Source organism: Notolepis coatsorum (genome assembly GCF_963971535.1).
Source record: "Notolepis coatsorum genome assembly, chromosome: 4".
NCBI lineage: Eukaryota > Metazoa > Chordata > Actinopteri > Aulopiformes > Paralepididae > Notolepis > Notolepis coatsorum.
In genome coordinates, this window is record NC_140168.1 from 62364269 (window position 1) to 62383677 (window position 19409).

The following is a 19409-nucleotide window of genomic DNA, read 5'->3' on the forward strand; positions in this document are numbered from 1 at the left end:
ACCAAGCTGTTGTACGGCCTTGTAAAGTCGGGAGCTCCTTGTATTGTCTCTGGAGTCGCCTCATCAAGCCTCCAGACTCACCAGCGGCTCTGGTGCTGATCCCTACTGAACACTGTAGGAACATCAGCACAACATTTAGTAGCACCACTTAAATCCACATTCAGCACAACACACACACACCACACACGTTAGGATTAAGGCGTGGCAAAACATCTTGATTTTGCCCAGAGACAGTGAACGTATCCTAATTTGGTCATACTGCACACACACACACACACACACACACACACACACACACATACACACACACACAAACACTCGCAAAAAAACGTGATTAAATGTTAGCACTCTGGAGCTCTGCTCAACCGTGGTTTATTGTGTTTTGAAGTGGGGATGGATACTATTTATTTATTTATTATCCTTTATTTACCAGGATAGCTTCTCTGAGCAAGAATGCTCTTCCTCAGCAACGATCTGCTTCACATTCACACAGTTCCATTCACACCTGGTAGCTGCCCAGTAAAACCACAGTCTGACACTGTTGGCCACTAAGCAACTCCACTGGAGCAGTTGGCGGTTAAGTGCCTTGCTCAAGGACACCGCCGACCTTCCAGTCACAAACCTGCTTCTCTAACCTTTAGGCCACCTTTGCCACAATTCAATCCTTACAGAACTGTCCTAGGGTACAGGAAGAACATACTGACAGAACTGTCCTAGGGTACAGGAAGAACATACTGACAGAACTGTCCTAGGGTACAGGAAGAACATACTGACTGAACTGTTCTAGGGTACAGGAAGAACATACTGACAGAACTGTCCTAGGGTACAGGAAGAACATACTGACTGAACTGTTCTAGGGTACAGGAAGAACATACTGACAGAACTGATGGGGCACAGGAAGAACATACTGACCGAACTGTCCTAGGGTACAGGAAGAACATACTGACAGAACTGTTCTAGGGTACAGGAAGAACATACTGACAGAACTGTCCTAGGGTACAGGAAGAACATACTGACAGAACTGTTCTAGGGTACAGGAAGAACATACTGACAGAACTGTTCTAGGGTTCAGGAAGAACATACTGGTTGAACTGTTCTAGGGTACAGGAAGAACATACTGACAGAACTGATGGGGCACAGGAAGAACATACTGACAGAACTGTCCTAGGGTACAGGAAGAACATACTGACAGAACTGTTCTAGGGTACAGGAAGAACATACTGACAGAACTGTTCTAGGGTTCAGGAAGAACATACTGGTTGAACTGTTCTAGGGTACAGGAAGAACATACTGACAGAACTGATGGGGCACAGGAAGAACATACTGACAGAACTGTCCTAGGCTATAGGTCCGGAAGAACATACTGGCTGAACCTTTACCATAAAGTCATTCAGTGGCTTGTGTCAGACATCGGAAGGCATCAGCACAAGAGTGTATTTCCTGACAAATGTCACACCAATGAGAAAGAGGTGACATGTGCAAAAGTGTGTTATATAGTCTATATAGCGTCTAATACTGTGTTATGTAGTTTATAGCATGTAATACAATGTAATCCGATACATGCACGGTTGTTACATCGTTTAGTGTACAACATTAGGCACATTTATTTCATAGCGTATTTATTGACATGATGTTTGATTTTTCTTTTGCTTCATGTAGTAACTTTTCCTCTTGCTTCATGTAGTAACTTTCCCTCGGGTGCCACTGGTGTGTCCAACTTTCTCAGTATGTGGCGTCAACACTGGTACATTATATATTGTTTTGCTGTACAGTAGCTTATTCTGGACCTTAATTTAGTGTGTAAAATGGTTGCAACCTTTTTTTTAAGGAAGTGCTGTTCATATTTGACTTGGTGGCACTAAGGCGAGTGGGGGAGAAATCGCATCTAGTTTTCTCTTTTTCCTCACTGGATCGTCTGGCTGGCATGCTGACTGGGGTGGTGATGTCATAATTTCTGTATGCCGATTCAGGAACTTCAGCTTACATAAAAGTCAATACTTGTCTGGCCTGTAGAGGTTCGCTGACAATAAGCTTCCCTGCTGGGTCTAGTCAGTAGGCTTCCCTGCTGGGTCCAGATAGAGATGTACCTGCTGGTGTGTGTCAGTAGCACTACGCGTGTGTCCAGATAGAGATGTACCTTCTGGTGCGTGTCAGTAGCACTACGCGTGTGTCCAGATAGAGATGTACCTTCTGGAGTGTGTCAGTAGCACTACGCGTGTGTCCAGATAGAGATGTACCTTCTGGTGCGTGTCAGTAGCACTACGCGTGTGTCCAGATAGAGATGTACCTTCTGGAGTGTGTCAGTAGCACTACGCGTGTGTCCAGATAGAGATGTACCTTCTGGTGTGTGTCAGTAGCACTACGCGTGTGTCCAGATAGAGATGTACCTTCTGGAGTGTGTCAGTAGCACTACGCGTGTGTCCTGATAGAGATGTACCTTCTGGTGTGTGTCAGTAGCACTACGCGTGTGTCCAGATAGAGATGTACCTTCTGGTGTGTGTCAGTAGCACTACGCGTGTGTCCAGATAGAGATGTACCTTCTGGAGTGTGTCAGTAGCACTACGCGTGTGTCCAGATAGAGATGTACCTTCTGGTGTGTGTCAGTAGCACTACGCGTGTGTCCAGATAGAGATGTACCTTCTGGTGCGTGTCAGTAGCACTACGCGTGTGTCCAGATAGAGATGTACCTTCTGGTGCGTGTCAGTAGCACTACGCGTGTGTCCAGATAGAGATGTACCTTCTGGTGTGTGTCAGTAGCACTACGCGTGTGTCCAGATAGAGATGTACCTTCTGGAGAAAAAAAGAGAAATGGTCCGTTGTTGAATTCAACACCTGTATACATGACGTCTCCAGCACTGTTTCCTGTTGTTGTTGTTGTTGTTGTTGTTGTTGTTGTTGTTGTTGTTGTTGTTGTTGTTGTTGTGGTGTCTTGGGAGATATCTTATTCAACTTTTGAAAAAATACTACAGCTGCAGTGCCTCCTTTGAGAGTCACGGAACTATGATAACATAAGCCTTGCCAGAATGTCTCGAGTTGAAAACATTTAAATGAAAAACTGGGATAAAAGACAGATTATTTTCAGCCCGGGGGAGTTTATTATCAGAAGCCCAGATAGCTCTTTGATTTATTATTATATTTATTTTTTTAATGGCACAAAAGATCTTGGCAGGATAGAATAATGTTAATATGTCATTTGGTTTGCTTAAAAACCACTGACTGACATAAGGACAAACCTGCCATCAAACCTTCTGTCTTTCTTGTGGGTCCTCCAGGGTCCAATGCTGTGATCGGCACGTCAGGGGATCTGAACACAGAGAGAGGTGAGGAATGGTGAGGTGTTCATGTTTTAATACACACATTTAAAGGGCAATTGTACCCAAAATGTCCTTTATATTATAATATTGATATTAATAATAATAATATTGTAATTCAGAAAAAGTACACTTAACCCTTTGTCGTGTTGCAGTGAAAGGGTTAACCTTCTGTATTGTCGCAGTGAAAGGGTTAACCATTTGGTAGTGTGGTAGTGAAAGGGTTAACAAATGTTTGATTGTTTTTGAGTTATGAACGCTCTCAAAACCAAGGAATATTTATTCCTATGACATCATCAAACTGCATTGTCTGAGACAGGTGAAATAAATGTCATGCGGACAGCCATGTTGCTGTTACTTAAATAAAACATTTATTTCGATCACCTCTGACAATGCATTCAGATGACGTGATAGGATTTGCTTTTCCCTCAGTCTTGATAACACTACGCTCATAAAGACTCTAAAGCAGGGGTAGGTAACCCTAGGCACGTGTGCCTGCATAGGCACGCGGGGGCATTTTCATAGGCACATAAATAATTTTTTTTTCTTTTTTTAAAAATTATAGTGAAATATTTTGCATTGTTGTCGCCTTTATCTTGTTGAAATCCTCCCACAGGTTATTTTTACTACCACATATTTAATTGAGACCCTTTTATTTGTTTATTATTTCAATTTAGCTGGAAATACATTGCTACATCATTCAGTAACATTTGCAGAGCCGTATAACAAAAACATTATTACGGTCACTATTGTGACCAGTGGGATTAATCAACAAATTTTATTATTTATTTTTCTATTTCATTGAACATTGCACATGTTAAAAGCAATTTTTTTACTCAAAATGTGAGTATTACCAAGTCAACTTGTGTTCTTAAAACAATGACAATAAACATAGATTTGTTTGGTTGAAATAATGTGGTTGTGTACTTATTTTTCTGTTAACTTATTATGGATTGAAAACTGAAAACCTTAATGCACAGTAACTGAACTCAATATAGTTCTGGTAACTTATTAAAAGTTCTTTTTTTACAGTGTAGTCTTGCGATCAATCAAAACTTATTTACACGATATACCTCACATTCACCCTCCATTTACATCCTGGTGTTCTCCATTAAGCCTGTAGGTGGAGCTATGACAGCACACGTACAGTACACACACCGATGGTGTGTGATGTGTCCAAAAATGAATGGGCAAATGTGAGTGAAATGGTCGCACTGTATGCAGCTGTTTGTCTGCATTGCATTCCCCCCCCCAACTCAGATTTAGGGTTGATACAACCATCATAATAATATTGTTAATTATAACAATAATGATGTAATAATGTAAAAATTAGACCTGATTATGAGAAGAAAAAAATTACGATGCATGGAATATTGTTTAGGCACACTAGTTACAACTATATTTCAAACAGGCACTCCATGTCAAAAAGGTTGCTGACCCCTGCTCTAAAGGGACTGAAAAGGGCGTTAAAACTGTTTAGGCAACTGGGAGCCTTTCCAAGTTTACAAGGTAAAAAGTCTGTTTCCGTGGAAATTCCCCTTTTAACCCTTTCACTACCACACTACAGAAGGTTAACCTTTCACTACCACACTACAGATGGTTAACCTTCTGTAGTGTGGTTGTGAAAGGGTTAACCCTTTGGTAGTGTGGTTAATCTGAGATTTGAGAAAGAAGACGTGCATCACTTTGTACTCCCTTTTTTCAACTTTCCATAGATACGAGGTCTGGACAGATTGAAAGCATATCTAATCCAGAAAGGTGCGCTCAGTAGAGAGCACATCTCAGAGAGCAGATCTCCACCAGGTTGGCAGCCGCACATTTATTCTCACCTACAATATTTTTTACAAATGCAGACACCATATATTGCCACTAATTATAATGACTGGTATTCAAACATAATCGCACAACATACACAGAGATCCATCCACTGTGGGAAAGAAAATAAGCCCAACTGTGTTGACAAGTCACTAGACTACCAAGGACAGCTGACAGACAGTCACCTACACGTTAGGCGGGGCTTAAGTGTAGGGACGGAGCAAACATAGACCAATGAAAGCAGATCTCCCCACACTATTCCTATTACACTATATCTGTAGCATGCTATTACACTATGACACAATTACACATTATTACACACTATTACTCTATGGCACTTGTAACTGAGGGGTTACAAAACCCTGACTGTATTAAAGATTGTGATAGATTAAACCACTGCTAATTATTATTATTATTACTTGCCAGACAGTATAGTTATTATATGGCAGACACTCAGAATAGACGGCACGGTGACAAGGAAATATCATTTATAGTATTTATTATTATGCAGCAATATACAAAATGGGAATTACTTAGTCGCGCTTTTATGGCGAAGAATATGATAAAGTCAGTGAGTAGCAAAGTCAGTGGGAATGAATAATTCCTAAGCTGGGTATACTAGACCAAACGCCGCCTGGCGTGGGATGGCAATATAGGGGGCAAACGAGGGTACCGCTGGAGATAGGGGATATCCTCCCAGAGTGGTAAGCTCTGGAGGAAGGAAGAAGGTTCGGATACTCAGTCTGTTCACTTGAAGAAAAAGGGGTTCTCATACGGATCCGGTCCTTATAATCCAAGTGCTCAGTAGCAAGGTAATAGCTGTAATCCAATGCTCGATAGCAATGATGATAGCCAGCCAGCTTCGGTCCTCGAAGCTAGCCCGAGGTAAGATCTTCAAGGTAGTTAATCCAAACGACAGTGGGTATTAACGATGCTCTTCTCCACGGTAGTACGTTCCACAATCACTATAATCCAACCAACACTGGTTCTACAATATCGCCGCGGTAGGTTCCAATATGCACATGTCCAATAGTTCTGCGACTAGGCCCTCCTCGTGTGCTGGCACTAATTACTAAGTCCACACACACTTGCTAAGGTTTTACACTAGCTACTAAACGAACGAACTGCTTGTTAATGCTGCACACCGAACGAACTGCTGTAATACGATTCACACTAAATGACGACTCTTTACTTCACATTAAGCTAGGTCGAACTTGACGTTACTGCATTAGATCTGACACTTTCACTTGTTCACTTCGCACTTCACGTGTTTAGGTTTCACTAGATTAGGTTCACACTACGGCTGCTGCGCCTTCCACAATATATACTCAGAGGGCTTTCTAGTGCCAAGCCTCAGCTCTTGTCTGGAATCAATGCGCCGGCACCAGGCATGTCCCAACATGTCCAGACTCGCCTTTGAACCTGACTCAGGGGCGCGGTCCTTGGCGCCGCGAACGTCAAGGGCATTATCCAATGAGGAAAGCGAATATTACTATGATTCAAACGGAGGCTTAAAGGGATATAGCTTATATATATAAATAATATACAAGTTATATAAAACAATAAAATGTAGATTCTCAGTGTTAATCTGGCCCTTCACAACAGCACTATTACACACTATGTCAAGTTAGACCGCGCTCTCAAGATACGACACTGGGTGCTGAAATCCCATTAAGTATTATATAAAAGAAGCAGTGAAGCCAGACCAGCACTCTCAGGTTCAAAATTTAATGGCAGCCTGAAACAAACATGTTTCGGAATTACATATTCCTTCTTCAGTGTTATAGCTTGCAGTGCACTTGCAGTCAAGATAATGGTTATATACACAGGTGGTTAATGACTTGGCAGGAAATTACATCACGGCGCAGGTGTGCCTGAGTCTATTGGTCCTCAATGACAAAAGAAAAGACCTATCAAAATAGAGTCTGTTAGTAAATAAAAATTATACAAATATACAACGTATAAACATATATAAAAAACACAAAAGCAAAAGCAAAAATTGCATTACATTACCATACCAGAAACTTGCTATGTAACATGCCCGTAGTTTATAGGGCTAATTATGCCCCTATACTTATTTACATACTTTTTTCTTTTTTCTATTAAGCATCAAAGGATAAACATACCTCTTGCATGAAAACAACCACTTGGATTAAACCATAATCTTATAGATAAAAGGTACTTAAAGGAAACAGGTTAAAACGTTCTCTTCATTCATTCCTCTAGGTTCTATGCTATCAAACAGGTGAATATAATAACATTCTCGTTGTAACAGTAACTTATGTCTGTCTCCCCCTCTCGCGGGCCTGTGGACTAACTCAAGTCCCATGTATCTGAGATCGTTAACGGTATGTTTACACCTGGAAAAGTGTCTAGCTACTGACGACTTTATATCTGAATTTCTCACTGAACACTTATGTTCACTGATTCTTGTTTTGAAGGCTCTGGTTGTCTTCCCCATATAAGAAAAATCACACTGGCATTTTAGTAGATACACAAGATTGGATGAATTACACGTGATACGCCCTTTAACAGGTTTTTTTTTTTTTTTTTCGAGTGCATGTAAAATTTCTCTTTGATCATGCCTTGACACTGTACACAGGCTTGACAAGGAACATTTCCATCAGGGATATTAGACAAAAAATTTGTAGGTTTCCTTACGGGCAAGTCGGTTTTAACTAATAGGTTGGATAAATTCGCTTGTCTTTTATAAAAGTAATTAGGCGAATGTTGAAACGCTGTCCCTATTATTGGATCCGACTGTAGAATATGCCAATATTTATTGACAATGCTCCGTATGCCTCTCGTAATGGGGCTAAAAGTGGACACGAAAGATACTTTGTCTGTGTTTAATTTTTTCTTTTTGGGGATAAACAACGAGGCCCTATCGATCAGATTGGTTTTATTCAGGGCTTTACGTGTCAAATCGACACTATAGCCTCTGTCATGAAAATTGCTTCTTAGAACTTCTGATTGAGCAGTAAATCTATCTTCAGTGTCACAAATTCTCCTATAACGGAGTATTTGGCTGAAAGGTACTGTAGACTATTTTTCAAGGCAGGAGTGTGGTAACTGGAATAATGTAAGAACGAGTTACGGTCTGTCTCCTTTTTGAAGACCTCTGTATGTAAAGAAATACCATCCGGGGCTTTCTTGATCAAAACATCTAGGAAAGGTAGAGTATGTATATCAGACTTTAATGTAAACTTTATAGTTTCTCTGCAGGTGTTCAGGTACTCAAGGAAGGCATCAAGATCAGACGATGTACCAGACCAAATAAAGAACATATCATCGATATATCTCATATAGGATTTGACGAATTTCTCAAACGGGTTATTATTAAAAATGTGGTCAGACTCATACTTGGACATGTACAGATTGGCTAGGTTCACAGCGGCTGGGGAGCCCATGCTGAGGCCTCTGTTTTGCAAGTAGTATTTATCTTGGAATCTAAAATAATTCCGAGTTAGTACTAGGTCGGCTAGATTAACTAGCGCTTCTGTGGAGGGGAGTAATTCCTCTCGAGTTTAGATAAAAACTCAGTGCGTCCAGCGCGTCAGCATGTGGAATGCTGGGGTATAAACTGACTACGTCTATGGTAACTAATAAGTCCAAGGGACTAATATTACAGGTCGAAAGTTTGTTCAAAAAAGTAGTAGTGTCTTTCAAATAACCACGCTGAGAAGAGGCCAAATCCTTAATATGCGAGTCAACAAATTGCGAGATCTTTTCTGTAGCGGAACCTATACCAGAGACGATCGGTCGACCAGGAGGGTTAACCAGATCCTTATGGATCTTCGGTAAAGTGTAAATAATAGGCGTAACCGGGTACTCTACGAACATAAACTTAAATTCATTTTCTGTAATCACCTCTGCCAATCTAAGGCTTTTAAGGGTAGTCTTAATTTCCGCAGAAAATTTAAATACTGGGTCTGTATTTAAAAGGGTATAAACCTCAATATCGTTCAATTGTCTATTGATCTCGGATACATACAAACTCTTATTTTGGAGCACGATTCCGGAACCTTTATCGGCTTTCCTAAAAATTAAATCATCGTTCTTAATGAGATCCTTGAGAGCTGCTGACTCTGATTCTAATAAATTAGGGTAAAGATGGGCTTTGTGACTGGTTTCACATAATTTAAGGACATCAAGTTGTACCAATCTGCAGAATGTCTCCACTGAGGGTGGGTTGAGATGAGGGGTAAACACGCTGCGTGGTTTAAACACAGGGTATCAGGCTCCGTTTCTGAATAAAACCTATCTGATCGATAGGGCCTCGTTGTTTATCCCCAAAAAGAAAAAAGAAAACACAGACAAAGTATCTTTCGTGTCCACTTTTAGCCCCATTACGAGAGGCATACGGAGCATTGTCAATAAATATTGGCATATTCTACAGTCGGATCCAATAATAGGGACAGCGTTTCAACATTCGCCTAATTACTTTTATAAAAGACAAGCGAATTTATCCAACCTATTAGTTAAAACCGACTTGCCCGTAAGGAAACCTACACATTTTTTGTCTAATATCCCTGATGGAAATTTTCCTTGTCAAGCCTGTGTACAGTGTCAAGGCATGATCAAAGAGAAATTTTACACGCACCCGAAAACGAAAAAAAAAAAACCTGTTAAAGGGCGTATCACGTGTAATTCATCCAATCTTGTGTATCTACTAAAATGCCCGTGTGATTTTTCTTATGTGGGGAAGACAACCAGAGCCTTCAAAACAAGAATCAGTGAACATAAGTGTTCAGTGAGAAATTCAGATATAAAGTCGTCAGTAGCTAGACACTTTTCCAGGTGTAAACATACCGTTAACGATCTCAGATACATGGGACTTGAGTTAGTCCACAGGCCCGCGAGAGGGGGAGACAGACATAAGTTACTGTTACAACGGGAATGTTATTATATTCACCTGTTTGATAGCATAGAACCTAGAGGAATGAATGAAGAGAACGTTTTAACCTGTTTCCTTTAAGTACCTTTTATCTATAAGATTATGGTTTAATCCAAGTGGTTGTTTTCATGCAAGAGGTATGTTTATCCTTTGATGCTTAATAGAAAAAAGAAAAAAGTATGTAAATAAGTATAGGGGCATAATTAGCCCTATAAACTACGAGCATGTTATATAGCAAGTTTCTGGTATGGTAATGTAATGCAATTTTTGCTTTTGCTTTTGTGTTTTTTATATATGTTTATACGTTGTATATTTGTATAATTTTTATTTACTAACAGACTCTATTTTGATAGGTCTTTTCTTTTGTCATTGAGGACCAATAGACTCAGGCACACCTGCACCGTGATGTCATTTCCTGCCAAGTCATTAACCACCTGTGTATATAATAGGGATGCTCGATATTGGCTTTTTTACCGATACCGATATTCCGATATTGTCCAACTCTTAATTTCCGATACCGATATCAACCGATACCGATATATGCAGGGTTTCCCCGTCCAAAAAACTTAATAATTTCAGGTAACTAATAATTTCACTGGATATATATATATAACAAATATTGTTATTGTTTTTTTTTGTTTTTAAACCGATACCGATATTTTCCGATATCACATTTTACTGCCGATATCGGCCGATAATATCGGTCGGCCGATAATATCGGACATCCCTAGTATATAACCATTATCTTGACTGCAAGTGCACTGCAAGCTATAACACTGAAGAAGGAATATGTAATTCCGAAACATGTTTGTTTCAGGCTGCCATTAAATTTTGAACCTGAGAGTGCTGGTCTGGCTTCACTGCTTCTTTTATATAACTATTACACACTATTAAACACTGATTTATTCACGGAGCCGGACAACCGTCTTTGATTAACCCATTCTCTACCACCACTTTGATCATCCTAAACCATTCTCTGCCAGCGCTATTTGTCTATGGAGATGTTCACCTTCTTTGCAGGGCTATAACTTTTTAAATTGTTTTGCTAAATTGACATTACTATGGCCCATTCAACATCAATTATCTATCGTTCAGGATGTAGGAACGTTTTACTTTTTCATTCACACATTCATACGAAAATACCGTCTCTAGACAGAGTATAAATATGTTTTTATCGTTTTCTGCAGTATTTCATAGAACGTGAGATATAGGCATAAATGCATATATTAGATTATCAAATGCAGTTTGATACCGATCCATGTTATATTAAAAATGTAAACTGTACATGGTCCTAAACGTTATGACTGATCATCTGCGGGTGAACGGAGGGGGTGGGGGGGGGGGGGGGGGGGGGTCGTTCATAATTCCGTGACCAACGTTAAATGATTTATGTAGTATGGGTGATATATTGATCAGAGTAGTTTGTATCGAAAATGATAAAGAAAAACGCTGAAACTCACGTCCGTCTCCTCGTACTGTTGGGCGATGAGAGTGGAACAAACGGATCCCAGTTATGTGGTGGGGATCGAGGCGATCCAGTTCCGGTTTGTATAATACTAATATACGCCCATATGGCAACGATCCATGTCCACGGTGTGTGAATTGAGTCCCGGGACGATAAACGAGTGGCCGGACGGAATTAGGGGACGGACCGAGCTGAAACGGGCATTTCCGGTTTGGCAACTCGCCGATCGGCCACCAGGTGGCGGTATTGAAGCGTTGCAGAGTTGTGATGGCTCCTGCAGCATATGACAAGGCTCAGTGGGTGAAATATGAATTCCATGACAAAAATATGAAATATGATCTTGAAACACGCTGTACAGCGATATTGGCAGACAACGCATGGCGGGCAATAACGCTGAACAGCGATTTTGGCGGGTAATGGGTTAAGGCTTGAGTTTACTGACATGTCTGGAATAGCAACACTCACTTGTCCTGAAGCAAAGCCTTAACCCTTCTGTCTGGAAAAAATAGTGTTATTACACTCTTACCATTAACACTTTGGGTGCCGGGAAACGCTTAAACACGTCATTCCCGGCCATGCTCAAGTTGCCGAAGACGCTTTACAGCGTCTTTGATATCAATATTTCAAAAATCTGGGATCGGATTCATATGTCCCCTCCGCTGGCCTGAGATCCACCAGGAGGACCCACTGAGCTCTCTGGCGGTTCAGGAGCGCCATCTGGTGGCCGATCGGCGCAATCGCTTAACAGGAAGTGCCATAGAGGTTGTGCTGGACGGCCGTATTACTTCCGGGCACTCGCTATAGGTCCCGGCATTGTAGCTCGTCACAATACACAGCGATCGATTGCCAATAACTCGATAAACAACATGATTTGGACGTATATACCATTATACAAGCTGGAGATGGACCGGGTAAATCTACATCCCATAATGATAAAATTTCTACTCTACGATGATCGCCCAACGGCGCGCGGAGACTGGGGTGAGTTTTAGCGTGTAAAGTTAGCGTCTTCGATACTAACTGCTATTATCAACATTTGACCCACATTAGATGATTGGTATAACGCTGCCCACGGAATTATAAACGCCCCCTAGCCCATCCGGTCAACATCAGATGACGTGTAGTAACTTCTAGAAGTACGTCTAGTTGGAATTTTTTATATCGCGCTGATTGCCATATTAAAACTGTATTGCATCATCAATATAATGTATTTGGGGCTATAGATCACGTTCTGGAGAAAGCTGCAGAAAGAGATGAAAACATACTTATACATTAGACCATACTTTACTATGAATATGTGAATGAAAAAGTTTAACGTTGCTACACAATGAACAATACATATAGGACTTTGAATGGGCCCTAATAATGGCAATGTAGCAATAGAATTTAAAAAGTTATAGCCCTGCAAAGAAGGGGACTTTCTCTATAGACAAATAGAGCCGGCAACCTACGGTTGATAATGAATTTAACCCATGGCAGCCAAAGTGTTAACACACTCTGTGCCAAAAACTGCTTTTTACGTGTTTGGCCGCCGACCATTGAGTGCCATAAACGTAAAAAGTTGTTTTTTGATCGTTTGATCTTTTTACTTTGATCCCAGCTCTACACAGTTGCCCAGAGCGATCTGCATCATTTAGGCACATCTCGACACATTGGAACTGCATTCTGATCGACTATCACCAGGTGGCAGTATCGTCCCGTGTCTGAACTGCATGGGGCTCTGGGCTGATAGTCAGCTTCACTTTCAGTTTCTCCTCGCGAGTGGCCCTCCTTCTCCTGGGACAGAAATCCACAGTCCTCGCCTCGGGATTCCGTTGCATAAGCGTATTTGACCATCGAAACGTGTATAGACATATACACTGGTAATCACGATGGCAATGTGATCACTTGGAATTATTCTTTTGGAATAAAACATGCTTGGCAAACGCGATCATAGTTTTGAGTTAAAACGACCCCCCCCCCTTGATGATTTTGTGATGATACATATATACTGTACAAGTCATATACCTGTGATTTGGGAGTATTCAGGGTTTCAGGGGATCAGCCAAAACGGTTTGGGCTTATTGCACATAATGAGTTTTATCTCGCGATCTATGAAAAAAGATAATTTCCAATTATCTTGGAAATGCGCGATGTTTAGTGTGTAATAAACTACAGCGTGTGGAAACAAACTATTATTCCCATGCTGGACTACAAGTAATGTTTGTCAAAATGGGCCACACCGTGTCTCTACAGCTATAATACAGAACACAAACACAGCTTCGCAAACATAGTGCAACGACCACGGAAACGACTAGAAAGGCTGGCATTCTAAAGGTAAATTAACCAAACAGCGTGGCAATCAAAGTGTTAAGGAACAAAATTGTCCTCTTCAAAATCGCAATAAAAATATTATACGTTTTTTTTTATCCACTTTTTCTCCCATTTTTCAATTTTTCTCCCATCCCAATTTCGTATCATCCAATTCAACCCTCTCGAACGTTATTTCTTGCCTCCCACAAGCCGGCTGCAATGTGGACTAAGTCATACATAGCACGAGTCCCCTCCGATACTCGAGGTAACAGCAGTCGCATCTTTTCACCTGCGCGGCGCGATCTTTCAGCGTCAGGGGTCTGCGCTTTGGAGGGGCGCCGCCCCCATCGCTTCCTGATTCTACTGTCCAGGCGCACCAACCGACCTGTAGGAGTCGCTGTCCACAACGCCCGATCCCCACCCATCAGTTTCCCACCCCCTAATACTGCCAATGTGTATTAGTACGGACGACCAGCTAAACTGAAAGCAATGTGGAGCGCTGGGCTCGAACAGGCGAACACAGCGTCTCCAGTATTCGTGGTGAGCGCCTTGCCCACTGCACCACGTAGCCGCCCTAAAAATATTATATGTTGAAATGATTTTTTCATAAATCTTTTATTCAACTTCAGCCCTGATCATAACCACCAAAAATGCTATTAATTTTTAAATGTTTACCCTTTTAAATGCCAGTGTGTGTGATGGCATCATAAATTATTATAATATATATTTTTTTAAACACAGACATTTAAATATTTTCAATATATCAAATCGCTGCTGTCTGGACAAAACCTCATAACTCCATTTTTTTATTTATTTTTTTATTATATAAATCAACTCCGTAGATCATCCTCCATATGTGTGTGTGGGTTTTACAAAGTTTAAACAATGGGAAAGCATTCAACCGATCATCTGTCTAAACCTCCTAACTCTATTCACCCTCAAATCTGTGTTAGTTTTTTTCATCTGCTGAAAAGTTGGGTTTTTGGAGTTATGAGGTTTTGTCCCGACAGCAGTGAAATGCAAAATTTTTCATATGCATATGTCAATGAGCCCAGCTCTCCGCATTGCTATCAGCTTGGCTGGTCGTTCATACTAATACAATTGGCAGTATTAGGGGGTGGGAAGCTGATGGGTGGGGATCGGACGTTGTGGACAGCGACTCCTACAGGTCGGTTGGTGCGCCTGCGCAGCAGAATCAGGAAGCGACGGGGGCGGCGTGTCCCTCCCACGCAGACCCCCGACGCTGAAAGATCGCGCTGTGCAGGTGAAAAGATGCGAAGGCTGCTTCCTCGAGTACCGGAGGGGACACGTGATGTAAGGCTTCGTCCACATTGCAGCCGGCTTGTGGGAGGCATGGCCTAACAGCGTTTGAGACAGGGGAGGGTAGAATTGGACGATACGAAATTGGGATGGGAGAAAAAGTAGATAAAAAAAATATATATGCATATGTCAATGATTAGCAACAACACTGATTTGTATGGGTTTTTTGTTCAAAAATTCTAAAATGAATAGAGCCCTTATCAGACACAAGGGTTAAGTTCCGTAGAGGGGAGCTGTATTCCTCCACAGGTTCCCAGACCGTATAGGAACCCTAGAGAATTCAAGAAATTCTCTAGTGCTGCATGTCTAGACATTATAACCAATAGTGGAATAACTTATTTTTTACTAACCATTCACAGAAACTGAAATCTTAAAACCTTCTCAGAAACTGAGATACTACAATCTTTTTTCCATTATCACAAATCCAATTATTCTCCAGTAGGAAAAATATATATTAAATGAATTCATGGAATGAAGTCACTAGATAACAAGACCCTGCTCACATAAATTCTCTGGATTGTGTCATCCCTCTTCTGGGCACCATTTGATGTGGAATAATTTGACGAGATATTACTCACGCAGGCGGACAACAGAGTCTTTGATTAAGGATAGAGTTTACTGACACAAGTGGAGCATTGATGTACATAATTCGAATTATATATAAGTTGTACAGAGATATCTGGATTATGACACACTTATGAGACAGCTGTGTGTGTACATATGTGTGTACAAGTTGATGTGTAAAGAGAGAGAGAGCAAGAGGGGGGTAATGTGTGTAGATATACATATAGTGAAGGCTATGTGTATGCGATTGTGCATGCGTGTGTTAGAAAGAGAGAGAGAAAGAGAGAATTGTGTTGGTAAATTTCTCTAGCAAACACTTACACTATTACAAATGATTGCACATTACTAGATTATCACACAATCTATTACACAGTAGGTATTACACTATTACACACTTAAGCATTAAGGGGGCTTGGTTAACTTAGATCAGTAGTAGTAGTCTATACTGAGTTAATGGACAGGTGATAATCATTAAATTATTGGATAGGGGCATGATAAGCTTAGGCTTCTTCCTACTCCTTTTCAAACAGTGATATGTATATTTTTCCTTGTTTGTCTTTTTTATTCTTAGTTTTTTTTTTAAATCATGTTCGAAATAAAGATTCATTCATTCATTCATTCATTCAATGGTCACATGGTGTTTGCTTCCAATATGTCTGCCATCGAATACTATGAAATTAGTGTTTATCACTGGCCAGACTTTTTTTTTCCGACTTTTCTACAGTCCGTGTCATCTAGTCCAAATGTTTAACTTGGAGGCTAAAGACGAGCAGGACAGCTAACTGCATAGTTTAGTTTAGTTCAGTTCATTTACATAAAATAATCTTTAACAACAGCCCGTCCATTGTGGCCCCAGGTCGATACCAAATTCTAAATAATGTTCTATTTCATCAACCCGCAAAACTTCAGCTTCAGCAGCAGGTCAGTTGTAAGAAGTAGTCCCCCACACCCACCCCTTTTTCCATATTCCAATATCACCCATAATTCTCCAATAATTTGAGATCCAATATTTGTATTTATTGAAGACCACCTTGTCTTGTCTGCAGTCAGTACAATCTAGTACACAAAGTACACACTTTTTTTTTTCTACTTTTTTTCTCCCCATTTTATTTTCTATTTTTCTCCGATCCCAATTTTTGTATTCTCCAATTCTCCCCTCCCCTGTCTCGAACGTTGCTAGACTATGCCTCCCACTGGTCGGCTGCAATGTGGACGAGGCCTTGCATCACGTGTCCCCTCCGGTACATGAGGAGGCAGCCGTCGCATCTTTTCACCTGTACAGCGCAATCTCTCAGTGGCGAGGAGTAACGCGTGGGAGGCTCACACTGCCCCTGATACTTCCTGATTCTGCTGTACAGGCGCACCAACCGACCTGTAGGAGTCGCTGTCCACAACGTCCAATCCCCACCCACCGGCTTTCCCACCCCCTAACACTTGCCAATTGCGAATTCTGCCAGACCACGCTGTACAGCGATATTGAGATCATATTTAATTTGTTTGCCATGGCATTCATAATTCCGCCACCCAGCCTCTGGTGATACAGTGGGACCCTGCACAATAGTGCAATGCCTCAATACCGCCGCCTGGTGGATGATCGGGCGAGTTACAACCGGAAGCGGCTATCGGTGCATCTGGGAAATCCGTCCGGCAGTCACATATCATTGCGGGACTACAGACAAACACTGGCTTGCATATGGATCGCTGCCATAACTCAATAATCGATATGATTTGGGCGTTTATTGCGCCATACAAACCGGAAATGGATCTAGTAGATCGTCGTCAAATAAGTGGGTTCTTTTTCCTCCAGTCTCATCGGCGAACGGTAAGAGGACAGTAACGTTACTTTCAGCTTGATTGTTTATTATTTTCACTACAAACAATCTGATCAATATATCACCCATACTACATAAAGCATTTACTGACGATCACGGAATTATAAACGACCCCCCCCGTTCATCCACGCATGATGAGGCATAACGTCTAGGATCATATACAGTTGAATTTTTTAATATAGCGTGTATTGTGAATAAACGGCAGTTGATGATCTATATATGCGTTTATGCCTATAACTCACGTTCTATGAATTACTGCAGAAAACGATAAAAACATACTTATATTCTAGAAGGTATTTTTGGAAGAATCTATGAATGAAAAAGTATAACGTTCCTACATCCTGAACGATAGATAATCGATGTTGAATGGGCCATAGTAATGTCAATTTAGCAATACAATTTAAAAAGTTATAGCCCTGCAAAGAAGGTGAACATCTCCATAGGCTTAGAGTGGTGGCAGTGAGCCTACATTGATGGATATAACCGTGGCAGGGAATGTGTTAAGAGGCGTAACATCCACAACAAACAAGGTTGTGTTCATACTAATACAATTGCCAGTATTAGGGGGTGGCAAGCTGATGGGTGGGGATCGGACGTTGTGGACAGCGACTCCTACAGGCCGGTTGTTGCGCCTGCGCAGCAGAATCAGGAAGCAACGGAGGCGGCGTGCCCTCCAAACGCAGACCCCCGACGCTGAGAGATTGCGCTGTACAGTTGAAAAGATGCGACGGCTGCTTCCTCGAGTACCGGAGGGGACACGTGATGTAAGACTTAGTCCACATTGCAGCCGGCTTGTGGGAGGCATGGCCTAACAGCGTTCGAGACAGGGGAGGGTAGAATTGGACGATACGAAATTGGGATGGGAGAAAAATAGAAAATGGGAGAAAAAGTAGATAAAAAAAAATATATATAAAAACAAGGTTGTGTACGAGATGTCTAGGCATGCACGGTATCATGCAAGTTGTCCTTGCAACACAGTCTATTGCAGCCACAGTACCTGGACACAACGCTCCTCCCTGTGCTGGCTCATGATAGATGGACTGCATTTATATAGCTCTATTATCCAAAGTGCTTTAGTCACTCACACATTCGCACACCGGTGGTGGAGGCAACTATGTAAGGTGCAAACCTGCTCATCGGGTTTGATTGATTGAATTGATTGATTGAAAACGTTATTAACAGATTGCAGAATGGGTACAGTACAGTACAGCTCAATACATACAATTGTTAAGGGGATGCAGACCAGAGAAAGACTTTCGTCTTGTTTACATCAGGGTCCCCCATTTTCAATTCATCATAAGAAGTGGTTAAGTGTCTTGCTCAAGGACAGTTCGACATGCTGCCGGGAGGAGCCGAAATCGAACCGGGAACCGCTCTACCTCCTGAGCCGCTGTCACCCCATGTACTCATGGCTCAAGGCATGTACTGTAAGCAGATACTGTACAAGGCGTGTTTACAGACATGCCTGTGCCCTGTGAAATGTTTGTTGTTGCTTGTGTGTGAAGGTTTTGCCAGCAAATGAAATTCCTTAGATAAATTGGACTCGAACTTGACCTCGGGAGAACATCTCATTCCAACAGCTGTTACCGTAGGGGGGGCGACAGTGGCTCAGTTCCAGCTCCTATCAGCAGCATGCCGAAGTGTCCTTGAGCAAGACACTTAACCCCTAACCGGTCCTGATGAGCAGGCCGGCACCTTGTATGGTTTCCCTCGCCGTGAATGTGTAAGTGAATGGGTGAATGTGAGGCAAAAGTTGTAAAACGCTTTTGATAAAAGCGCTATATAAATGCAGTCCATTTACCATTTTACTATTTAGTGTGAGTGTCATTGTTCTTCATTCTACATTTGCTGAATACTGTCTTTTGTCTCTCTCTCTCTCTCTCTCTATCTCTCTCTCTCTCTCTCTCTCTCTC

General features: G+C 41.5%; 1 protein-coding gene across 3 annotated transcripts in view; it reads left to right on the forward strand.

Annotated features, from left to right (window-relative positions):
• Positions 1 to 19409, forward strand: part of thrb (thyroid hormone receptor beta) — a 132318-nt gene that overhangs the window by 30217 nt on the left and 82692 nt on the right. For 2 of the 3 annotated variants that reach the window (XM_084312563.1, XM_084312565.1), the window contains exons 2-3: positions 3273 to 3320; positions 5027 to 5114. The gene's annotated coding sequence lies outside the window, so the exon portion shown is untranslated. The remainder of the gene's footprint in view (positions 1 to 3272; positions 3321 to 5026; positions 5115 to 19409) is intronic. The other variant, XM_084312564.1, reaches the window with a different exon arrangement.